The sequence below is a fragment of the Tympanuchus pallidicinctus genome, unplaced genomic scaffold, assembly GCF_026119805.1.
Source record: "Tympanuchus pallidicinctus isolate F22 unplaced genomic scaffold, pur_lepc_1.0 scaffold5, whole genome shotgun sequence".
In the NCBI taxonomy this organism is placed as follows: domain Eukaryota; kingdom Metazoa; phylum Chordata; class Aves; order Galliformes; family Phasianidae; genus Tympanuchus; species Tympanuchus pallidicinctus.
The window spans coordinates 7816168-7841961 of NW_026294769.1; the positions used below are offsets into that span (position 1 = coordinate 7816168).

A 25794-nucleotide genomic window follows, 5' to 3' on the forward strand; every position below is an offset into this window, starting at 1 on the left:
GGCGGGAAGTCAGCAAGAACCTTATGGATGGAGGAATATAGGAGTATAGTATATCGTGTACTGAAAGCAGGAGGATCTTTCACCATTTGGATATATGACAGCTTTGGAAATGCAGGCTTCAACAGATCTTCACGTGAATCTGCCTGTTTCCACATGCAGTGGATATGATATTGCATTTGCTTCAGGGTCATGGAGAAAACACACAACTTCATGCAAAGATTTTTTACTAGATGATTGATGATGCTCCAACCAGAAGCTGCCAGTCATCTATAATGCCCAGTGGCTCTGTTTTTCTCTTACACATACATACTTCAGAATCATCATGTTGTCTCTTTGCACTGGATGTCTACGTTTACTAAGTGATCAAAATGAATGGCTTTGGGAAGACTTTTCTTCAGGAATAGTCCTTAACTTCAGAATTAGTTCCCATCTTGTGGTCTAAGTTCCTGTGTCATTTGAGCATAATACATGGTCCATTTTTGACAAAAGTTGTGTATGTTGGCAAGCATGGAGGCTTTGGGTTGAATTGTTAATTTTTGTATTATCTCAACAAAAACAGGAGTCAAGATTTTTTTTCCCCTACTTGTTGACAGAGTCCTATTAATAACACTCTTCTTGGTATCAGAAGGAATTAATTATCAGAATAACACTAGCATTGCACTAGCAATATAGCTCCTATTTATTTCTTGCTTGCTTCATATTGTCTTTTTAATTAGACTGTCTGTCCACAGCTGACATTTTTATGCAGAGTATTTCATTTATGGTTTTGTTATGCATAGTAATTGTACTACTTCAAAAACTTCCACCTTTAAAGTCTTTGTGAACGTATATCTGATAAAAGACGTAAATGTGACCAATTGTATTTTGTTTTAAAAGGTCAGTGCACACACTATTCTCTCTGAATGAGGATGTCCATTGGAGATAAGAGGTAGACATTGTAGTTTTGGTCTCCTTTTGATATCTTCTGGTATTATTTAAAGCATGATGATAGACTTACACAGTTAACATTAATTTCAGTTTCTTTACCTTAACCTGATCTTTTATGAACTCCAAGTTTCATTATGTAGAAAAAAGAAAATAAAATTATGATTCAGTGGAGTTTGTGCAACTGCAAAGAAACAAAAGCTCTTGCTCTTTGGCAGTATGTCTGAACATCCCTCCTCCTGCCAAGCCTTTTGGAAGGAGGCTTATTTTCTGAAACTTTGATTGTGGAGAATCAGATTCTGAGTTCTTGGAGATGACTGTGGTAGGTGTTCTGCTCCTGCATAATCCCCTTCATGTTTTCAAGTGTCCAGCCAAAACTACAAATCATTATCCCACAGTACTTTTAATAGAGCAGTTTTTATTAACAAAAATTAAGAAAATCAATTAAAACATTTTTGAATACAATGTTTCTGATTTAAATAATTTCAATAATGACAACTGTTTCAGGCTATGGGAAGCAATAAGAGCAATATAAATTTAATAATTTAACTCATACCATACATCTGTTGTTAGCAGAATGCTAAGGGCAATCAATTAGTCAAACACTCCGACGTTAGGCCGGAACTACGATCACCCAGTGGATATTAATTCTACTGCTTTCTACTTCCTCTCATTGTTGAATATCAGCAGCTGACAAAGCTACGATGCAGGCTGATTTATGCAGATTATTTAAATAGAAGAAACACATAGAAGATAGCTATGCATATTTAAATGGACTGCCTGCAATGAATAAGTGCACTTTACTTTGCTAGCTAAGTTTTCAACTGCTTAGGAAATGGAATGCCTTTGTTCTGAGCACCACTTTGGGACAAAGCACAGCATAAAAGCTGAAAGTATGTCTGTAGAGAGTTTAACTCAACACAGATTTTGCACAGTGGTGGTGCTGTGTCAGAGGACCTGTGGTCTTTTCTTGGTGCTGATGATATGTGACCTTTGGAAAACATAAGAAATTGGTACTTGAGTACCATATGGGAGGGATTTGGGGCAGGGATTAGATGTAAACAAGGTTTTTAATAGCAGTCAATAGATGATGTGAGACTAATATCCACTATCCCTAATTCACAGCCTGCAGCATCTGCTCTTGTAAATGATACTTGGTAGAGAAACCTCCCTTACATTTATTCAACACTTAAATGTTTGACCTCAAACGCAGACAGGAGGAGCAGCTACTAAATCAGAAGTGCCAGGATGCAAAACAACAACAACAAAAACAAACAAAAAAACCAACTTTGTAGAGCTGCTTGTTGGGTTTCCTTTCAAACCTAGAATGAAATAGGCGCCTCCTTACACTACTATTGGTCTGTTCTGCCATGAATTAAGACTAGCAAGACAGAAAAACAGACTTTGAGGTGCATGTTTTAGTATTTAAAATCAGGAAAGTAAACTCAAAAGGCTGTTTTGTGTGTGTGTTTCTCAGTGATAAATAATCATCAGCTTTAATTTCTTTTCTCTTTTGTCTGCCTATCAATATTTCTATAGAAACTTTCAAGTTGCTTGGCATTTTGTTTTAATAGTTTTAGCCTAAAAAGATCAGTTGTAAATAATACCACCTAGGTTTTTCTCTGCAGGCAACTGAACAGAGTGTATGGGCAACAGAGGAAAAAGGGATTAGACTTCCATTGGTGCTGTCTCTTCTCACACAGTACTTCTCATTGTCTGGCACTCACTGACTGTTTTGTATGTTTTCATGGACAAAATTTGACTTAGGGCTCTTAATGCTACATCAGTGTCACAGAAATATTACCCACGTATGATGTCTACACAATTAGTTAAGTAAGAACTCTTCTAAAAATTATCATGTTTTAATTCTACAAATGTAGGAGTTAGGCTAAGTATCACCTCTACTTAGCACAGAAAGCCTTAAGTGCACATGAGCTCGATATTATGTACTTTTGGCATAAGTGATAAGGTGATAAGGTTGTATACCTTTTAGTCAAATGCCACTTGTTCTGCTGGGGATTAGAAATGCAGGGCTCTAATATTTCTAATTATGGACCATCAAACAGAGAGGAACAACAAATGGTTTATTAAATTCATGCTCTAGCTTGGTGTGAGGAGGTGTCTTAGGTCTAACAACTAAAGAATTAAGCTGAAGGTACGTTAGTTGGTATAAGAAAGTTGTGCAAGGCTGAAGACAGCAGAATGCATTATCATCCAAAGTAGAGGAAAAGATGCACTGATATCTTTATTAAGTATAAAATTAAAATTCCCAAATCTAGATTCAACTGTAATAGGGCCCTTTGTAACTTTCCATAAATTCCATCCAAATTCTGACCTTACAAGTATTTCCTATTATTTCTATTCCTCAGATGTTACGACTGGATTTTTCCAAGGCGTTCTTTGTTCTCTTCATTTTGAAGGTAACAGTTCAGAGAAGTGGCTGAAAGATAAAAAAAACAAGCACACAAAACATTGTTTGACTGCAGGTATTCATTGTAAACATTCTTCTTTTCCTAGAGAAGACATGAAGGTGAATCAGGAAATGGATGGCATTTTCAGATCACATGAGTCAGCACCCCAGAATTCATCATTTTCACCAGATATCTGACTGCGTTGAGGGACTTCAAGTTAGGCAGCCCTAATTTAATGCTCATACAACAACTCCTTTAACTGTCTTATCTGTCTGAGACTATAATGAAAAGAAAGAGGCAATTACCAAAATGAGTTAACGGAACACATTTATAAATGCAAGCGCACATTTACTTATGTTATGTAGTTGTGTTGAAAATATCACCTTAAACATTTATAAAATTAAACTATTTTGGTTATAACGCAACTTAACCATTCAAGTATCACAAGAAATACTGCTTTACTCTTTCTTTTGATCACAAACAGTAAACAGAAACTCATCAGAAGCACATCTAGCTCTCAAAAGTCAAGTAATTTAGAATCTTGCTGTTCCTAACTCACAAATATTGCAGATACCAAACAGTGTAACCTTTAAATGCAGCACATAATGGGAGACAATCTGACAAAAAAAAAAAGTTTGCAACTCTGACATTTATTTCTCTATGATTTAAAGTAAGTATTGCCTTGGTGCCTTTTGCTAAGACAAATAAAATTTTGCTCAGTCTGATCTTGTGCAGTGCCTGCTACTAGAGAATGCACTGCTCAGCATACACAGCTGCAGTGTGGCTTGTCCTGATTTGTAACAGCTTTGCCCTGCTGGAACCACCTGAGGATGGCAAATTTCAATCCTCTGGGTCACCTGCTCTCCTGGGATAGAGAAGCTATCCATATTTCTGCACGTAACACCATCACAAGTCCCTGACATTTAAACACAGATGACTCATGAGGATTCAGCCTTGGAGGATGACCATGTTGAACGCAGGTGGGAATGGTGAGGACTTGCACCACCCCAATGCTTTATTGAGTTTCAGTGGGAAAGAGGGAAGAAACAGTGATTGAACTGGCAGCAAGCTCACATAAGCAAGGTGCAGTCAAGACACCAAGTTGGGTTCTTTAGAACTAGTTCAGGAAGGGGAGCTTGCTGGCATGCACTGTGCTCCTGCTGGTGTACTCTAGAAAGTTTCTGGCCATCAGGAGAGTTTCTCCTGGAGCAGCAGATTGATGTGATGGAAAAAAATAACAACTGGTGTTTTCAATGGAGTGAAAAAAGCAAAATGTGATGCCAATAAAATAAAACCTTTGAACTCTGTAATCATGAAGCAAACTACGTTTTTCACCATGAGCAAAGAGCACGGCTCAAGGTTCACTTTGAAGCTATCTTCTCCTTTCTTTTTCTTTCCCCCCTCTTCCTTCTTTTTAACCTGACTTAAACTTCAGGCTCACAGTATCTGACAGTGTTTTTCTAAATAATGAAATAGAGCCATGTATCCAAGGCACTCCTGACGGGCAGTGTGAAGACAGACCTTCCTTCACACTGTGGCTTTTCTACCTAAACAGATGGAAGTCCCCCTCACTCCCGCTGCTTTCCAGCACTCCTTACATCCTGCCCCCACAGGGAGCAGCTGAATCCTGGCTTCTCACCAAACTGGCCAAGGGCTGGAGGTGCTGTGCACCCCTTCTTCCAACCACATTGCCTGACGGCTTGTGTGAGCTGCCAGCCCTACATCCCAAGTCTGTTCTGCTGCCAGGAGGGATTGAGAATCAGTAGCAGCAAGGATCAGAAAGGCAGCAAAACATGGGGCATTGAGATAGCAAAATTTCATAGGTAAGTGTTGCTCCATAAAAATATGTCTCTTACAGAGAAGCAGTGTTACAACTAAAGCACTGGCCTTTACTTGCAGGGTTACATGAATGCAATGGAAAAAAAGTTTGAATCATGGAATTACAGAATGGTTTGAGTTGGAAGGGACTTCAAAGCCCACCCAGTTCCAACCCCATGCCATGGGCAGGGCTGCCACCCACCGGGTCAGGCTGTCTAGGGCCCCATCCAACCTGGCCTTGAGTGCTTCCAGGGATGGGGCACCACAGCTTCTATGGGCAGCTGTGCCAGAACCTCATTGCCCTATGAGTAAAGAATTCCCCCCTTCAGAACTTTCCATTTTTTAAAATTTTTAATTATTATTCCCAACAAACAATCAGTGAGAATGCTGCAAATTCCTGGGCTTCGTTTCTAATGGTAATCACAAACTTTCCTTAACATTTCTCCTTGAAGAAGTTTCTTTTGCACGCAGCCAAAGTGACGCTCTCCCCAGAGCTGGGTGCTCGGGGCCATTTGGCTCCACAGTGTGCTGGCGTGCAGTGAAGTTTTGATTCCGGCTGTTTTAATTAAAGCATATTTCCATAAGATTACTCCAGCGTGGATCAGCTCCACGGTTCTGTTTGTTTTAATAAACTCTCAGAGCTTTCCTCCTTCCAGAGGGAGGTCGTGCTGCAAACAAGGCAGTGCTGCGCTTTGTAGCAGAAACATGGAAATGCTGCCGTAAAAGATGGAAAAAGAAAAAAAAGAAAAGCTTTGATGGAATTCATTGCAATCTATGGACGAACAGAAACAACCTACGGCTCTAAGGCAGATGGGCACAGGCGGGCATGCAGGGGAACGGGGACGCTGGTACGTACCTGCAGGCAGCACGATGCCACGTCTCCCAGTCCCGCTCGCTCTGCGGGACCTTTATAGCGCTTTCCGGGGGCTAAAAATAAACTTTAGGGGACGGCTCGGAGCTCGGGAGGGGGCGGCCGCGGGCTTCCACAGCGATGCTCGAGGCACGCTCCGGCTTGGAGCCGGAGCTCTGATGCCTTCTGGGCGGTGTCGGCTGCCCTCCGCCCCCTGGGCCATCCCCCACCTGCCGCGCCCGCGGCTCCGCGTGGCTGCCCCTCGCCCTTCTCCTCCTCCTCCTCCTTCCTCCGTCTTGCAGCCCGCCGGGATTGGCTGTGCTTGTACTGGGGCGGCCCGGCTATGGTCGGGAGGAGAAGCCCCAAGGCATGCTTTTTTTGGGCCGTGGTAAGTAAAATTAATAAATAAATGATTTTTTTAAAGAAACAAATAAACAAGCAAACAAAAACCAACAAAAATAGACCAAGCATCCTAAGCCCAAGCACGCATTCGGAGCTGCTCAACCAGTTGCAACTTCCCCGCCGGCCCGAAGGGGGGAGGGACGGGCAGCCGCTCACCGACGGGGCCGGGGACGCGCGGCCGCCCCGGCTCCGCCGCTCCGCCCCCGCGGCGGGGCGCGCTGCCGCGCCTCGAACTTGGTGGCAGCGAGCGCTGCGGGCGGCTCGGAGCGCTGCGGCCATGGCGGAGTGAGGCGGTGGCGCCGCGCCGGGAGCGGGGCACGGCGCGGCGGCAGCGGCTCGGGGCTGACCTGCGGAGCGGAGCCTCCAGGTAACACCACCCCCAGTCCCTCTCCCCTCGGGACGGTGCGAGGAGCGTTCCCGGAGCTTCCATCCTTTCTCGCGACAGTCTCTGGGAGATCGAATGCCCCGGGGGTGGTGGGCGCCGGGGGCCGGCAGGGGGAGCTGGGGGGCAGGCGGAGCGGAGCCGCCGGGACGGCCCTTCCTCGGGCACTGCCCGTGTTCTCTTCCGAAAGTATCCGCGGAGGAGGAAAACCGAGTCGGCATCCCTAGCGCTGCTCTCGGCCAGGTGCTGCCGGGAGAGCGGGGATGGAGCGCGGTGTTTGTACGGACTACGGGACATCTGCCTGCCGCCCGGTCTGAACTCCCAAAGCGCTTCTGTTGCCGCTGTGTTTAAGTGGACTGGCGCGTATCTGTGGTGTAACCCTATTTTGGCACTTTCTGAAGTGCGGAGTTCGCATTATCGTTTTGTAATCACGCAGGAGACAGCTCGGGTAATGGTTTTCTTTTTGAGAGGATCGCTCTAACGGCGGAGTGACAGCTATTGGGCATTACCGTGTCGTTCCAGAGGTTAAGCGTGCGACGTGAGGTTGGTGCAGTGACAGTGTGCCCAGAGTCATCCTGTGGGCAGTGGGGTCTGAGGAAGGGCCCCCAGCTCCACCGGGGGCCTTTCCTCAAATCCCGCTGCTGTCGGCAGGAGGGGCTCGTGTGGGTGTGCACGGTTACAGCTGAAGGAAATATCCCCAAATTGAAAAGTTAACCGTATCGCGGTATCCTCCAGCAACCTTAAGGAAATTTGGAAAGCTGCGATTTCCGGAAGCTAACAGAACACTCTTAATTGGAGGTAAATATGCGTGTTGTGAAGGTTAGTGCAGCACTAGTCCAGCCGTAGGGCTCAGTCAGACTAGGATTTTAACCGTGGAAACTGCACGCAGTTTTTACTGCAGCCCTTTCAGCATCCTCGGGCTGATACTGGAACGAATGTTCTGCCTGGGTTAGCAAAGTTTGACTAACGGAGAAGTGTCAAAAGTGGTGATGCTGCCTCTCTTCGTGGAGAGCACTATGATGGGCACTTAGTCCGAGCGCGTTGCTAAGATATGGCCTTTCAAACAGCCTGGTGAGAGATATGGAAGATTCGTGGGTAGGTGTGCTGTGCTCCCACCTTCCTCTCCAGCCAGGTAAAGCCGATCTGACTTCATGACTCTCAGCACCGCCGGGTTGCTCTCGTTTTCCCTGTCTTAAGAGCTGCGGGAGGTCCTGCTGCCAGCTGAGGCTCCAGAGGGCGGCAGTTCCTACAAAACAAAACGTTGCTCTCGGCTAAGAGATGTAAATTAAGTTGTGCTGCTCCTTCCTTGAGATGTTGTAACCGGGTTTTGTTTTGACTGAGAATGCTGAAGGTGCTATTATCAGCAGTGTCTTATTGCTTTTAATCTTTAACCAGTGCTGTTTTCTTAAAATACTTCCAGGTAGTAGGAGTCCTTGTGCACTAAGTAATGATCCATAAACCTTGGTTATGAGAGGGTTGTGGTGCTGATTTCCTGCTGGGCAGGCATGCAACAGGGGGTACCCATGCATTGCTGCTGCTTGCAGGACTTTTGTTCTTTTCTTTCTGTTCTCCCTCTCCCCAGCGTCTTAGGGGAACCACGTGGATTTGAATTTGTGTTGGTGTACTTTCATACACATGCAGAATTACTGCTGACTGAAGTTCGTTACTTTCCAGTGAGTAAACCCTGTATTACAAGCCATAAATTGCAGATAGTGAATGTGAGCCTCCTCCAACCTCAGCTTCAGTGGCAGAGCTGTGTGAAGGGCTCCAGGTTCCTGTGATAAGTGGGAACAGAGCCTTTCCTGCACGCCCAGGGCCACAGTGCTGGACACAATGGCACAAGTATGGTGACACAGTGGCAGTAAGGCCAGACGATGGTGCAGTCATTGCTCAGAGGTGTGCTGTTAGTCGCTGGGAGGGGTGTGTGTGTGATCCATCCCACTTAGCACAGAGCGGTATCCCATCATTTGTTATGCAGTGATGACAAAATTTTGGCTAGCAGTTTGGCATCTGGTTTATGAAACTTTGCCTAGATGTTTGGTGATTGATGTTCTGGAGTTGGTAGAGCTTCTGTCACCGTCTCAAAAGAATGAGCTTTTTTGGATCAAACCATTTCCAGGCTGATCCTCTGGTGACACAGAGCCTTCATCCCTTGTGAGAGGTGAGCTCGTGTTAGCACGGGGCTGCAGCTGTGATGTGCTGCTGCCAGGTGGCAGCCTGCTCTCTGCAGCAATCCCTGCAGCCTGTCAGTCCCGCTGCTCTTTCAGGGTAGGTGCAGCCAAAACCGTTTCCATGAAAGGTTGGAATTCTTAGATCTTACTGTAACCTTAGATCTTAGATCTTGTTGTAACCATGTCCACTTATTGGTTTAAGATCTTTGCTGCACTGCACTGAAGGATAGCACGCTTGCCTGGCTTTTATCTGGATGGTGGCTAGCGTAAACCAAGTTCATAACTGCAAAACTGCAGTCTGATTAATGTCTTGCTCTGGTTTTACTAGAAACCTATGTTCCAAAATACAACACATTTAAATCTGTTAATGTTTATTGTATTTATTAATGTATTTGTTCTGGCGTTTGTGCGTTCTCTGTGGTACTTTGACGCAATCCACTTCTCTGCCGTATAAACAAACTCTTTATCTTTGTACTCAGTGTTTTTGTATGAATACATGAATAAAACAAATCACTAGTTGGGAGGCATTTGGAAAGGAAAAGGTATACCAGAGTGTATCAGGAAGTCAGGTAACTTCAGAATGGAGCTGATGGTCATCAGAGGTAGTAGTAGAATGCTAGTATCAGTCTGAAATCTGTCCAGAGGTTTTTGCTGTGAAATTATTTGGTTTAGCTCTACTCTTAAAACTATCTTTTCAGAAGTTGTCTTCATCAACAATTTGAGTGATTTCTTTTAGGAAAAGTCAAGTTCTGAGCAACACATTGGCTGCACTTCTCTGTCTATCTCATCAGTGTAGAGAACTCCTACAGATGCATTTTTCTTTATTTCCCTGATTTTGAGATCAAGATTTCTCTCTAAGCTCCAGCATATGTTAGAATTGTTGGATTTTCCATTGCTGAAAGAACAGGTTAGTGTTTTCATGTCAGAAGTTTCTGCTAACTCCAGTTATGTCATGGAAATTGCTGTTCCATTTGGAGGATCTTGACTGAGGAGCTGTGAATCTTTGATATATAATTTGTCAATTTCGAGTGCCTTGCCTGATAAACAATGATGTTCAGCCAACTAGCAGTATTTGCTTGGTTTAAAAGAAGCTTACAGAAGTGATGACTTAGGGAATGCTGAAATGCTGCTGAGATGTTGTATTAGGCTTTACAAAATACATGTGATGAATGAGTTGGAGTGTGTGTGATGCCTACAGGATTGCTCTACATACTGCAAGTCATGGAGTTTTCACATTTTCCTTACCCCACCTCTTCTCTAAATGTGAAAATTGAGCTCCTTTCTCTTCTGCCTTCCTCCTCTGAATTACTACTCTAGGTAGAAGATCAGAGCACTATTGAAATATACTTTCAGATTAGAATTAGCTTTAGCTGCAGGTCAAGAATGGTTAGTAGATTTAACAGTAAAGTCTATATACCAAGAGAGGAAGTACAAGTGTTTTAGTATTTTTGGCTCTGTTTTTTCTGCCCACAGTAAGATTTTTCCTGAGCTTCTTCTTTCTATTGCTGTGAACTCTGAATGAATATTTGTCTTGTAGTTTTTAAAATGTTCAGGTGGTAGTTTTGTGCTTTGTTTTCTCCAGGATAAATTTGGAAATTCCTGCCTCTTTGTTTCTTTTTTTTTGTGTGTGTGTTGTTTTTGTTTTTTGTTTGTTTGCTTGTTTGTTTTTTTTTTCTCCTTCATAATCTGAACCATTTCAGTGATCTGTTTTCAGTAGAAGCCCACTAGGCCTTGCTTTGACTCAGCTCCTTATTTCTGAAGTGCACTGTATGAACACTGCTGAAATGGTTTGGCGCAAGGGAAGGCGTATGGAATTAAGTCCTTTCTGCTGACCCCGTCCAAGAGAAGTGAAACTGGGCCAGTATTGAGTACTTGAAGGGAAACTCCTGGACTTAACTAGTTACAAGTGGATAGATTATGTGTATTGTCTTGTGTGGTGTGTCTTTGTCCTGGTTTCAGCTGAAACCGTGATGAATATATGCCTATGTCTGTTTTATGTTAAGTAATGGGCACACACTGGGGATCAGTCCAAGTTGTTTGGCGAGATAGAGCTGCTGTCATGATGGCATGTGGCAGGGTAGAGCCAGGACAGTGCCTGAATTAGACCAAGGGTTGTTCCATACTGTGTGAGACCATGTGGAAGGCTGTAACACTTGGGCTATTTATTGGGTTAAACCACAACAGTATTATTTATTTATTTATTTATTTATTTTAAATCATGTTAGAGTCAAAATTGAAGGCTGTGAAAAGGGATTGGATGTTGTCCATAGACAATGACTTCTGTTCTCTATGCTGGGCTTCCTATCAGGGCCAGCGTGTTACTTCGTCTGTGTTCTGCTGTCTATATCCTCTTCTGTTACATCTGTTCTGTTTCTTACTCTGATAAAAGAATAGGGTTATGTGGTGTTATAGTTGGTTGTTATAAAAATGATAGTGGGATTCTATTTTTTATCTAGTTTCTCTTGCTCCAGGGCGTACTTTTCCTTGCTCACTTTTTCAACCTAAGCAATGATATTGAAATACCTAATAAGAATGTTTTTGAGGGAATAAGTGTATCTAATTACAATTAGCATTAATTTTGTACTGACCATTGCTGTACCATGGGGCTCACAATGTAGCAAAAAATTGGGATTTCAACTTTGGAAAGGAAAAGAGAAAATAGTTTTCTGAATGTATTCTTCAAGGTATATAGTCCTAAAGTGGAATCTGAACAGCCAACCTTATGAGCTAACTGTGATGCTTAAGTAGTGAAGGATGATGTGGTATCTCTTCTACCTGTTTCTGACACTGAAAATCTATCTCCTGATTCTTGCTTGCTAAAATCTTAATACATTTTAACCTTCATCTTCTAATAAAAGCTTCTCCTTGTGACTTGAAAAACACTGGCTACTGTGTTCCCCAAGGGCAGACAGTTATAGATAGGAAATACTCTGTGTAGGACAGAGTTGCAGTTTGTTGTCATCCTTTGGAATTCTGGGTCTTTAAGCCTCTCAGTTGGCTTCTAGGTCCTTCTGGTTGTGCCAGTGTAGTTCTTCATGTGGAGATATACTGTGAGCAATATTAGGGAAACTATCCTCTTAAAAATATACATATATATTTTCTCTTTGAGCATGACTGAGGGTGTGGAATGAGTATTGCTGTAGAAGAAAGAAGAGGAGAGGAGAACTATGTGTTTGGATAAGAATTCTGCTTAGTTCCTCAAATAACAATGACTTTTAGGACTGGTTAGAAGAATCCTGGGGGATTTTGCCAGTAATTTTAAGTCTGTTGATAAACTTTTGCCTTAAGTTAGTTTTCTAAGATGCTACAGGCTCTCTTGTGGGGACTGCAAATGGACTGAGACCTAGATGTATGCCAGTCTTCAGGAGCATAAACTGATCTTGTGAGGACTGAGGTACCTGAGAGGCAGTGCCTCATTACAGTGCCCTTGAGTGTGTCAGTAAGAAGGAAATTCAGGGTAATAATCTGTTAAAAACTGGAGCTCAGTCTTCCACAGCTTGTCTGTCAGACCTTACTCTTTTGAAAAATGATAATGGATTCTGGTACAGGCTGCTGGAATTGGTAACATAAAATGACATAACTGTTCTGAAAACCTGCTTTGATTTTCCAAAGGCATGAGGTCATGCATACAGATAGAGGGACATGTGATTGGCGAGGAAATTGGTGTTTATGAACAGAAAAGCTTATTTTGATGGATGCGAGTATGAGTCCCAAAGAGGTGTTAATGTGAGCTCTGGAGACTTACCATAAAGTTTGGTCAGGGTCTACAGACTTATCTGAATTGTCCGCAGGATTTTCCAAATTTCCTTTGTCTGCTTTCTGGACAGCACAGGCTCTGACTCCTTACTTCAAGATTAGGTAAGGCTTTAATGAACACAAAGCAGTGCAGCCTGAGCATCATTTTTTATCTGGTGTTAGTGAGGGGAAAAAAAACCACAAATGGCAGCTAGCAGCAATAGCAGAAAGGGAAATCTGGGCTCTACATCTGAATCACTGTTCTTTTTGCAGTGTGTCTCTGTTGTTATAAATTAAACTAATGGTCTGGGCAGAGGAACTTATTTTGCTCCTTCAAAATCCTTTCTACAACTGTGTTTGCTACTGGCTTTTACAATAACGTTCAATTTCTTTTCTCTTATCTATAACTGGAAATGAAAATTGTTTTGAAAATGTATTTAAACTGAAGGCTAAAGAGATCAGTATCAGAGTTTGAAGAAAAATTATCTTGAAATACTGGTTAACACTTAATTCTGATATTTGTCTTGAGTCTTTGTATTTATCTCTCAAACCTGAAATCATAAAATGCTCTTAAAATAATGTGAGCAAATGCATTATTTTCCTTTGAGAGTCCATATGAATGTGTTGTCCACAATGGATTGCCTGTCTCCCAGGAAAACATTTGTCTTTTTATAGGATGGCTGTTGACAGAGCTTCTTCTTTGACTTCAGTTCTAGAGAAGTGTGTTGTAATTTTTTATTTTTCCCCAGAAGGTTTTTTATTTCATTTCATTTATTTATTTATTTTTAAAGAGTACTTGTTTGTTGCAGGGATTTGTTACTAAAACTTGAATACAAGGAAATACAATTCCATAACTTCAGATGTAGAGAACTCTCTTTGCAAGGAACAATTAATGAGGTTAACTTATGTATTGTGTATTACTGAAATCAGACTGAGTTCATGATCATATGTATTTACTGATTTATTTTTTTATTTTTTTATTTTTTGGTAGATTCAGCATTCTCCATGCAAAAGTCCATTTAAAAAGGTATCAATTTTTTTTTTTTCCTGCTACTCTCAAGAACCCTGATGTTTTTGTAAGCTCTGAATTTCTAACAGCGCCAACACTGATCATTTTGAAATTGGTGTTTGAAACCAGTTGGCACTACAGTTTTGTTCCATGCTCTCTGTACATGCTGACACCTTAAAGATGCATCTGTAGCCATAAATCAGGTCAAGAAAACTCTATTACTACTGAAACCTGACGAAGCATTGGGAAGAGGGTAGATTTAGACTAGATATTAGGAAGAAATTCTTTACTGTGTGGGTGGTGAGACACTGGAGCAGGTTGCCCAGTGAGGCTGTGGATGCCCCATCCTTGGAAGCACTCAGAGCCAGGCTTTGAGCAACCTGGTCTAGAGGTGTGCGTCCCTGTCTATAGATGAGAGTTGGAATTAGATGATCTTAAAGGTCCCTTCCAATCCAAACCACTCTATGATTCTGTATAGAGATTCCTGTTTTTAACAGTGGGCTTGTTTGCTTTTTGCTTTTTGCTTGCTTCCTGCATTGTGGGAGGTGTTGCTCTGTAGCACATTCAGTCCCTTGTTTCAGTCTTGCTTTGTGATGACTAAAACTTTCTAAGCCGTATAAGAAATTATGGATAATGTGTTGAATGTTCTTGCTTCCACGTAAGAAAAAAGTGTTTTCCTTAAATCAATCTTCATGTGAAAAACAGTGTTTCTGTGTTTCATGTCTATAGATAGCTGGTAAGGGAGATGAGCAATCTCCAGAAAAATCATCTGGCTGTTTCTGAAGATTGTTCATGTTGTCTGTTAGGTACTTTTAATTCCACTCTGTCTCCCAAAATATTAAGAGGAGAAAAAACCTTTGAGCTCAGTGTAGCAGCTAGGTTGATCTGCATCCTTGTTTTATAAATATTACAAGTATTATGTTTATGTGTACTGAAATGCTTATGATAACCTTACTTTTGTGACTGAGTCATAAGGATTTGAGTTAACAAGACTTAGTATTATATTGTTCAGGTTTACTTGTCATACTGTGGCTGAAAAGGATTTGGGAGTGTTCCTGTAGGCAGCTAATGGTGAAGAAGTGATGAGCAGAGCAGGCTGATAATCTCTTCAGCCTTGGCATGGTAACTGGTGTGTGAATAAGCTATTAGCATCTTGTGAAATGCTGTTTCCTGTAGCTTCTTTATGCAGTGGTAGTTCCCAATACATATCCTTTAGACATGATTTAAGTTGATTACTGTATTTCTTTTCTCTTGGTCCCAGGAGCTCTTCATTAGAAAAAGCTGTTCCATCAACTTGTCTCTAGCAGTTTTTCTGGAGCCAGGCCCTGGCTGTTCAAAGACGAGTGGAAATGTGTCTTTCTCACCCCAATATGACTACAAAGTCTCCTTTGTTCAAGATAATCTGTACTTGTGTGGAGTGGCCACTTCCAGTGAGCTCAAGTGCACTTCAGGACACCAAGTAATGAGGCATGGGAAATGCTCTGTTCAGAACCTTTGATGCACAAGGTTCCTGGTGCCTTATGCAGTGTGCTGTGAGGTAAGAAGGAAATGCTAGCTTGCCACCTTCCTCTCTTGTTTCTGTTGACCAGAAGCTGCCTGTGTCCTTCACATGGTGTGTTTAGTTTTGTCAAGATTCTGACACATCCAAGGATGATTAAGTATAGTGCCTATATAGCAAAGTTAGAGTGTTATTGGTACTTTAGATATGTGTGAAAATGTGTTTTAATAAGTCAGCAGTGTGATAGCCAAAACTATTTGAGTAATAACTTCTAAGGGGGAATTGTTGGATGAGGCTTGGTGACCAAAATTATTCTAGTTAGATGACTGTGGATTGTAATAATGCTGCCTGGCAGTAAAACCTATGTATTGTTTATAAATAGTATGTTAATTATAAATCTGTGATGTTCGTAATTTCTTAGATGTTTGCAAACAACATTTGCAGATACTTCTTAGATGCTTCTTACATGATCAAGATTAACCTTACTTCCAGTTCCTATATATATGGTGTGCCTTTATGTGCCTGTGGATACATCTCTCTTTACATACACACGCATGCATACATTTCCCTCACAAATTTTTATGGTTTGTACCAGTTTGTCACACAGTATCTTGCCTAGATCATGCACTCCCATTTTTTTTCGGGAATCAAAGGTCTGCAATATCATCCCATATAAAAACTATGGTGGAAGGATGAATGAGTCTTATTGCAGGGAAAAGCTGGTCAGCTTCAGTCCAGTGACTCTGCCAAAAGACAAAGTGAATTGAAATAGAGATCAGAACACTGCTCTGCTAGTTGATAATTTTACTCTGAGCTCTGAAGAGTTCATGTCTTTGAAGAGCAAAGAAATGTTGGCATCAAATATTGATTATGTGTACTATCTAAAATTCATAAATTTCTTTCATCTGGCAAGCTGGACTTCAGGGTGGAATGGAATACCCTTAGCTTGACAATAGGGTAGAAATGAATAAAAGAAATGTAATTTAAATTAATAGTTTACAATGGCTATAGTGAGATCTTGTAAAGGCAGATCATGATGTGATTTTGTTGGGTTCAGAAGAGATAATTAAAACAGTAGGATTCTGCTAAATTATTAAGCTGTATTAATGTAGACAGACCACAAACAAGGCCAAATTAATTGGACTACAATAATAGGAATGTACTCAAAAGTTTAAACTTGTAATATACTTTTTTTTTTTTTCTTCCTGAAAGCTGATGAACACTTTAGAGTGTGAGCAATTCCCTGCAGTTTGCCTCTGATTTGGTGATGTATGTTGCCACGTGTTCTTACTGCAGTAAGGATATGCAGTAAGGATAGTAAGGATACTGCAGATGAAGTCCATCTAATTGAGTGAGATTTAAGTACAGTTATGTTTTACCTCCTAAATCCTTTAGGTTATTCTCATTCTTGTTCTCTCAGAAGTAGTTCTAAAAGTGTGATCAATAGATCCCAAGATGTTATTTGAGATAATCTACAGCAGTGTGTTGCTTTTATTGGGCTTTCAATTAGAAAGTGACAGGGTTGCATGATGCTAATAGAGGGAGTGGAATATTGAAAGTTGCCAAGGACAGTGGTTCATGGTCCAAATAAAATTGGAAATATGTGCTCTACAGTGTTTGTTATCCAACTGTTACTATATATTATATATTTAGCAATATTAATGAAATGAGCTTCTGCACTCTGTAGAGTTCCTTTTCACTTTCTGTGTGTCTTAAGGCAAAAAAAAAAAAAAAAAAAAAAAAAAAAAAACCTCTGAATATCCCTTGTTTTACTCAATAATTTGGCTTATTCTGCCAGATCTGTGTATGCAGGGCAGTGCCTAAGGGAAGGGATGCCAGAGTACTCCTCCACTCGATTAATGAGGAATTTGTGTGCAAATTTATTAATAAAGAAATGATTCTGTAGATGCTCAGGTGATTCTTGTATGTATAGAAATAAAAAGGTCTGAATGGCAGTGCTAGTGTTGTTTGAGGATCCCTCTCTGACTGATCCATCAAGGGTGGTGAGCCTGCTGTGAATTTTGCACTAGGTGGAATTACTTTTTCCCATTTTTTCTCTATAGTAAGTCAGCAAACAGGTGTCTGAGCAGGTAAAATTGCTTCTGAGAGCAAGTCCTCTGCACATTCAGCAATCAGGAGGTGGTGTGCTGAGCAGCACGCTACCTCTGTCATATCCAAGCTATATTAGGTCACCTTTCTGGCATTCCCATAGCCCATACTGACCACTTTGTGGCTGCTGGGCTCCAGACAGGCAGGAGCTGACAGGAGCCTGCCTGCACCTGTGCTGTTGTCTGCTTTTGTGTTCTGAAGCTCAGTGCAGAGAAGAGCAGCTGTTGATGGGTGGGTGTTTTTTGTATTGTTTTTGTTTTTAATGACTGTCTCAATGAGTAAAGATAAGGAGATAGGAATGGGGCAAAAGGGGAGGAACAGCTGCTAGAAATAAAAGGTGGGAGAGAAAGTAGGAGAGAGGATGTGTTGGGTGCGAATGGAAAACTTCAGAGGAAACCAGAGCCTTCTGTTGTAAGAGAGCAATGTGGTGGGAGCCAGTAGACAGGAGAGGGCAAATGCAAACCTGAAAACCTTTCTTTCTGTTGCCATGCTCGTGTATTCTGCACCCACTATCTCACAGAGTTGCTCTGAGTTCTTTCAGCTCGCCCTGGCTCCTCACAAGCTCCAACTCCTTTTCAGGTAGACTGTGAAACTGAGTTGCTTCTAACTGTGTCTGCTTCTACTGTAGCTCTTGAGTACAAAAGAGCATAAAATTAGCTAATGGAAGGCTTAAAATGGAGTTTCTTACACATAAATACATGAAACTCAATGGCAGTGTTGATGCAAATAATTGGCAGGCAGTAGGAATTGCTACATAATCTGAATTACAGAAACCGAATCTCAAAAAAACCAGGTCAGGATAATTGGAGTAATGTCACCAGCTTTGAGGGTGGACGCTGTTTTCATTTGCATGTTGAAGGTCTTTTCATCTACAGGGCCTTAAGCTGCACTCCAGGCATGAACTTCCCATGCAGCTTGTTTGTTATTTGCTTCGTGTTTCTTCTGTGAATGATTCCATGTGTTGCAGCAGGACTCCAGCAGCTACAAGGATCAGCTGAAGTTATGGACATATTACAAAGATAAACTCATGGCTTTTTAAAATCTACAGTGCACTCTTAGTACTTTTTTTGTTTTATATGATGGCTTTGATTACCCCTTTTGGGTTCCAGAAGTCAGTGTAAAATGCCAATAACCTTGTTTTAACTCTTATAGAGAGAGCTTTAGTTTTCTGTAGATCCTTTGTAACCCAGAGCTAGACTCTCTGCATTCTATTCTAACATTAAAGTAATTGTTTTTACTAAAAGCAATTGAAAATCATCTGAGGGCTGAGGATCTGAAGACCTATGAAGCCTTATGGTTCAGTGTCATATGGGAGCATAGTTTAAATAGACTGGGACAGCGCTGTGAATTTCTTCCCAAGTTTCATTAATTACAGTAAATATAGAACGAAAAATATTTGCTTAAATTATCTGTAATATAAAGCATACTTGGAGATAATAATAAGAATGACAGTACAGCTTTTTTATTCTTTTATTAGTTCATCCAGACCTATTTTTTCTCTGCATCTTTAAATAACTTTTTGAAAATCTTTCAAAGGTAGATTTATTAATGTAACATAGTGCAGATGTCTCTGGCTGTGAAGAATAAGTCACATTGAGTTGTAGTGTTGTGTCAAAAATATCATTAAGAGGCTGAGAACAAGGGGAGCAATTAATGAACAGTCTTCACCGTGAACAAATGTCAGAGTCTCCTCCAGGGCTAAGCTGCTCTATGCCATATTCATTAATTGCTCTTCTGAACAAAGTTGGTGTTGATGACTGGTTTTAATTAAGCATACCTGAGAAAACCCATAAAAACAGATCAGAAGTATTAGAATGGAAAAATTGGTCTTTAATTTAATAAATAAATACTTTTTTTCTTCTCATGGGTTTTTATGCTTCACACAACTGTTTCTGGCTGACATTTCCTTCTATCTATTGGGATTGTCTTCACTTGAGATTTTGGCAGAGGATGTCTTATTGTTTGCACACGAATGCATGCCAAGTACCGTGCTCTCATTTAAATCCCTGTGATTAAAAATGTGCAGAAATCCATCATAACAGGAGAGAATTCTCTGTTCAGTCCCAGTCTACCTGTTGAAAAGTGGTAAGTAAGGGAAGAAGTACATGTGAGCAGAAGGGTAGAAATCTTAAATCATCATTGCTAAAGCTTGTCCCAAATTTTCTGTCCTGATAGCTTGGTCAGTATTATCTCCTTGGGAAAGCAAGACAGCAGCTCTGTAGTATAAATGCTTATGGAAAACTGCATTGTTCATTTTACTCGGAGACTTTTAGGTCTAAATTAAAACTTGGTTAATGGAATTTCCCAACATCCATGTTTTTATGTGAAATATACTGATGAAGTTATCACCGTGTTTCTTTATTGCTTTTATCAAAAAATAAAAATTAAAAAAAAAAAAAGAGACATAGTTGCGATCAGTATAGAATAGACTACTGAAAGAGTCAGCCTATAAGGTGAAAGCTGTTTCTGTGCAGCTTTTTTTTTGTTCATTGAACTGAAAGTAGCAGAAATAATAGTTAAATACTATTATTTGTGGTTTTGGTGAGAAAGACTTTGGGAGAAGAGGAAACAATGTATACCACAGCTGACTTCTGCTAGTTATACTGTTTCCAGATATTCATTTTAGTTATATTGTGTGAAGATCTTCAGAATATGAGGAAGAGTTTATCCGAAGAGCTTTGTAGTAGATTGCAGTTTTAAGCCAAGTGGTAACTGGAAACTTTAATAACCTTACAGTAGCACTTTAGAAGTGGAGATGTGCAGTGGGATGGACACATCAAGACTCAGTAAAAATAACTTGTCCTATGGTGGCATGCATCCAGCACTCTAAAATTAGCAGTGTATCCTGGGTATGATATTGCAGGTGCTCAGAAGAGCTAACAGTATTCAACACCCTCTGTTGCTCAAGGAGGACTGAACTTATTTTATGGTTTTAAGCAAAGCTGACTGACTTTGATTACTGTTGTTCTTTATAGGGCATCAAAACATGTAGTGCATTTCATAGGCGTTAAGGCAAGGTGCTGGCCAGCAAGGTCCCATGTAGGGAGCTCCAGTCCTGAATGGAAGCCAGGGCAGAATGCCAGTGGGGTGCAGCTGACAGTAGACGTAGATCGTGATGTATTTCTGATAACGTACAAACACACACTCAATCGTCAGGGTTGTGAGTGATTTGTTTCACATCATACTATCTTACTTGCAGCATTATGATAGGCTTTGGCCAAATAAGCTTGGGGAAAACTGCTGTTCATTGCATCAGGGGAGGGTAAGGCTTAAGGGAAAGCAGAACTGTGTTATTACGGTTTGATTAATTGTGTGAACATTTATGCAAATTGCATTAGGTTCAGATTAGTTTTATGGGGAAAGTTTGTACTGGAAAATTCCATTGTCCTGTGTTCTCCTGTGCCTTTCTGGAAAGACTGATGGAATAAGATTTCTTAAGGACTTTCAAGGACTCTGAGCAGAAGGTTTCTTTAAAATCCATTGAAATGACCTGAACAAGTAAGGCAAGATTTTCTTCTGGTTTGTTAAGTATAGGCTGTTCTTTTATTAAAAACAAAAATCCCAAAACAAACAACAACAAAACTCACCCAAAGCAGGCATGTAACTCCCTCTCAATATGTGTATATACATACATGTGTCTGGAGGGGGCTACAAGAAAGACAACCTAACTGTGTGTGTGTATAAGGCTAATTATCCTCTTTAGAATATCTACAAAGAAAATTAATTTTTTTTTTTTTTTTTTTTTTTTGGATAATGTTTTAACTACATGTTGCCATCACTTGTGGAATTCAGAGTATCTTATTAAGTCCTATAATTTTTTGAGGTCATTGCTAAGAATAGCAGTTTCTGGCTTTTAAACTCATTACTTTTAAGAATGAGGAGAGATTTCTATTCTGTTTTTTCAAATTTGTCTGCAGATCTTTGTTGCTTTCTTCACACTCTTTTAAGTATAGTTTATTACAGTTCTCCACAACCGAACACTTGCATGAATTTTAGTGACTTCTTGAGGAATAAAGTATTCTCCAACCTTAAATTAAAGGATATTTAATATTTTCACTCAGTTTCACTGCTGGTAGTTTAGATAATCATATCGTGAAGAGGTTTAATTTTTAGATGTAATATTCACTGCTACAGAGAAACCAATCTATGGGTACAGACACAGTGGTATAACAAGTACAAAGGGTAAGGCAGAAGTGTAATTTGTCCAAAGATTAGTGGCAGGGGTTCTTTCTATTGATTTGCCTAAGTAGGTCACTGGTAGGCTTTGAAATAGTGATGGGATCTGAGAGACACTTGTATGTTGATAGCAGAAGAAAAAAAGCCATAAAAGTGGTAAAAGTGAGTGTGTTGAAGTCATCTTGTTTTTATCTCTCCTGATGTTGTCATATAGCTTTTCAAAACGTGGGTCTTCAGGGCGGAGTTCTCTTTCTTCTCTTTTTCTGTCTTTGTAAAGCATCCCTTAGGAAAGGGGAAGTGATTTGAGAGTGTGGTGCTAGGCTGCACCTGTAACTGGCAGTGATACCACACAATAAAGGGATGAGCTGACAAGGACACCTTTACTGGTTTCTCTTCTTCTATGAGCTATGAAGTTTTGAATGCTTTTAGTCCTTGTAGAAATGGAAGTCCTACAGCTCAGTGAATTTGATAGCTTAAGTTTAGATTTATTTTATTTTATTTTATTTTAATTATATAGCTCTGCTATTGCAGGAACACTTAATAAGAAAAGGGATTTCATAAAGAAAAGTGGGCCTTTCCTGATCAAAATAAATCTGACTGTAGCATGCCTTTAGTAGGGGCATCTCAAAAGAATGTATGTGAGAGCTGTACTACTGTGGAATTGAATGGCGTTAGAAGAGCATTCACCAGAACATAACTTACTGCATTAGCTTGAAGTGGAGGTGAGTTCTGCAGATCTAATTCACTAGCCAAGTATATGTGTGTTTTTAATTTTACATCTGCAGATAAACAGTAGATGCAAGCACCAAAAGGAGCCTTCTAAGAAAGCATGCAGTACAGAATTAATTTTGGGGAAAACTGAGTACTGTGTTGTGGGATCTAGCAAAATTATACTCGGTATCTTAATATAATACCAGTAATGAAGGCATGCAAATATAGAAAAAAAATTATCGTAATCATATTAAAAAATAAAGGCCTACATTGACTTTGTCTTGTCAAGCAAGAGAAATAAATTTCTACATGCAGTTGACAAATCCTCCACTGCTTCAGTGGAAGGTCCCTATGGATAAATAGGTCAGCGGTATCCAAGTTGCATGAGCTTAAACATAAAAATAACAACAATGAATAAATACTTTAAAGCTGCTAATATTCTGACATAAGGAAAAAATCCTGATGATATTTTCAAGCTCTTCTTAGTGGCAACCTAAATATTTTAAAAAACATTTTAAATTTGGAAGTTCAGAAAGGCTTTGGCTTACTAAGGTGACAACCATAGCCTTTCTAGTGAAATAGAAAACATGGCTAGATCTTCAAAACGTGGCATTTTAGGACAGATTGACAAACAGCTTGGGAGACGTTTGGAAACATGGGATGATGCAAGATCTTGCTGCCCAAGATAAAGGTGAAAGGTGAGGTTTTTGTTTAAAACAAATAAAAAAACCCACAAACACCGTAGAGAGAAGAGCAAACTATGATTTTTAGCTATTTTCTTGTACAATTAACACCTGCATTGTCTTCAGAAAACTGCCCATCCTGCTTTTTTCATTTCAAGATGGCTATTGACTGAGCAGTAGGGAGCTTTTATTCTTTATCTGATGCCTTACTGAGTTCTCTGTAGTTCCCTGACTTTGTTAGGAAGCTGAAATGCCAATTTTAGCTATCAGACATAGAAATCATTAACAGCATTTATTGACTTTTAAACAGTTTTCTGTTATCTTGACACTGTCAGATCACCCTTACCCACTTTCCACAAAACATAATTGAAAACAATGAAATTTCTCAACTTTGGACAGGTAACAGACTGGGGAAGATTTTTATCTGACAGAGCTTCAGCTTGAGTGACATTATAAGAAGCTGCATCTGCTAGTAGTACGAACAGCTTTAATAAAGAAGCCTTTGCTAAAAAGCTGTGTGCCTGCTTTCCTTTGTCCTTTGCATTAAACAAAATGATGTTTCATAGAGTTCGAATGAGAAAATTGTACGGGAAGTGGCACGCAAATCCACAGGGCTTCAGATTTTCCAAATTTTGTGTATAGGATCTGCTGAATCATGGCCTGAACCTCTGATTGATCACCTGAGGTGAGCAATGAGTCAGCCAGAGGAGCACAGGTGAAGGCAATTCACCTGTGCTGCCAGAAGTGCTGGAGCCTGGCTCTACCCCTCTTAGACCTATTTAAGAGCTGACTACTAGGGGGGAAAGATCTCTTCTGGAGGTCGCCTCTGCTGGCTTTTGTGGGTGAGCCCAGAATAGGGGTAAGCCTTCTATTTATTCTCTTTTGTTATCATAGTCTACTTTGCCTAACTCTCTTGTTTATTTTGTGATTATAACATCCTAATATTCTTTGATTTATACATTTTGGTATCTATCGCTTCACTATGTTGCAAAGTCCGGTTATTATGGCAGCAGTTAATGCTCTTGGTTTTGATTCTTGGAATTGGATTTATGTATGAAGCTCCTTCAAAAAGAGTAGGTGCTCAATGGCAAGCTGCTTCTGAGAGAGGAAGTTAAGTGGAATTAAATACAGCTTTAAAGCAGTGGTCGTGTCTATTTATCACAGAGCATTTCCCACAAGGAGTAATAATATCCCATCGTGCTGAAAAATGAAGAAAGGGTAAAGAGAAGATAATTAAAATTAAAAAGCAAAGAATTCTTTTAATAGACCAGAAAGTAGGACATAAAACTTAAAAGCTGAAAAGGAGCCTACTAAAACTGTAAATGCTTTTTGTAATATATTAGCAAGTCAATAGAATTTTCTTATATTTCACTTTGCTTTTAGGACCAATTCAATGTGCAGATACTTCTTGCTGGAAATGTATGGTTATTTTTCCTTAAGAACTTCTATGTTTCTTTGCGCTATAAATGCAACAAGGGAGTTGGTCTGTTGGTAGGTGTATGGGAACTGCTGCACCATGGTCTGAACCTCTGATTGATCACCTGAGGCGAGCAATGAATCAGCCACAGAAGCACAGGTGAAGGCAATTCACCTGCGCTGCTGGAAGGGGTGGAGCCTGGCTCCACCTCTCCTAGACCCATTTAAGAGCTGACTACCAGTGGGAAAGGATCTGTTCTGGAGATCCCTCCTCTGGAGTTTTGCAGTGAGCCCAGGGCACAGGTGAGCTTTCTATCTATTCTCTTTTTGTTATTATAATCTGCTTTGCCAAACTCCCTTGTTTATTTCATAATTATAATATCTTTATATTCATTGACTATACAGTAAGTTAGAGTTAGAAGTAAGCTTAGAGGAGATTAAGATGGTTAAAGTTACCACATATTGAATTTTGCAGCCCAGAGGTGATAGGTTCTCCTGTGTTCTAGGGTCTACAGTGGGTGAACAGGGAGTGGTGGCAAAAGTCTTTACTAAAACCATATAACAGTAGTGGCTGGGGCTAACCTTTGGCCTTTTTGTAGTGAATGAAATTGTTTCTGAAGGTAAGTTGACTACAGCTTTCATTATTGTTATTACTGTTTGCTTGTTTTGTTTTCTTATCCCTTCAATTTCGGAATTGATGCACAGAATAAGTATTTTCCTTATTTGCTCAGCTATTTTTGACTCATCACTTTTGCATGCCTTTGGTCTCTCAGATCATCCATCTGCTGAGAATTTACCAGATGGTAACATCATCTACTAAGATGTCCTGTCACACCAGCGCTTTGCGTTTGGAGTGGATTATTTCTATGTCAGTATGGAAATGGTACTGTTATTGCACTTCTTGGGTGATGACTGTGTTGTGCAACCAAAGAAAAGTATTCTTTTCTTCTGTCTTGTGTTGTGTTAAATTTAAACAAGCTTTTCAAAGTTTACGTCAGGTTACAGTGCTGTCGGTAAGTGTAGAACACTTACTAAAAATTCTCATCTGAGAAAATGAAAATAGAGATTGTGATGAGTGGTCAGGAAGGAGAAGGGTGTTAGGAGATGGGTTTGGAGTCAGTTAAGAGCAGAGAGGCTGATCAGGATATGTAGGAAACATACGTTGCTCTCATTCATAAGATATGGGAGGTTGGTATTAATTTGTCAGGAGGAATGTGATGAAAGATGAGGCTCTGGTAACTACCGTGAAGGTTTGAAAGCAGCCTTTGATATATTGTGAAATATGTGGACAGTGACATTTTATAAAAGCAAAGATGGCCAGCTGTCAGCTCCACTTTACGTGATGCCACTTAATTTTTTTTTTTTTCCTTTCTGCACTCTGTGACAATGATAACAGCAATCGGCAATAACGCTGTGGGATGCCCCGGTTACTGTGGGACAGTCCAACATGGTACATAGCTGTGATACATAGTACCCTTTAAAAGGAATTAAAGTGGTCA

At 40.4% G+C, this 25794-nt stretch overlaps 1 protein-coding gene, 1 long non-coding RNA gene and 1 other non-coding gene across 10 annotated transcripts in view; 1 reads left to right on the forward strand and 2 right to left on the reverse strand.

The window, feature by feature from the left end:
* Positions 1–1322: 1322 nt before the first annotated feature.
* LOC128091023 (uncharacterized) lies at positions 1323–6215 on the reverse strand. The gene is made up of 2 exons (XR_008211183.1): positions 6010–6215; positions 1323–3364 (listed from the first exon to the last, which is right to left on the reverse strand). It is a non-coding gene; the product is annotated as an uncharacterized LOC128091023 (long non-coding RNA).
* LOC128091651 (small nucleolar RNA SNORD123) lies at positions 3454–3522 on the reverse strand. The gene has a single exon (XR_008211494.1). It is a non-coding gene; the product is annotated as a small nucleolar RNA SNORD123 (small nucleolar RNA).
* Positions 6216–6305: 90 nt separating the features above from the next.
* Positions 6306–25794, forward strand: part of SEMA5A (semaphorin 5A) — a 314761-nt gene continuing 295272 nt past the window's right edge. For 3 of the 8 annotated variants that reach the window (XM_052703888.1, XM_052703894.1, XM_052703895.1), the window contains exon 1: positions 6630–6772. The gene's annotated coding sequence lies outside the window, so the exon portion shown is untranslated. Of the gene's footprint in view, positions 6392–6629; positions 6773–7481; positions 7586–14963; positions 15240–23718; positions 23739–25794 lie in introns of those variants that run through there. The other 5 variants (XM_052703890.1, XM_052703893.1, XM_052703891.1 and 2 more) reach the window with 5 other exon arrangements.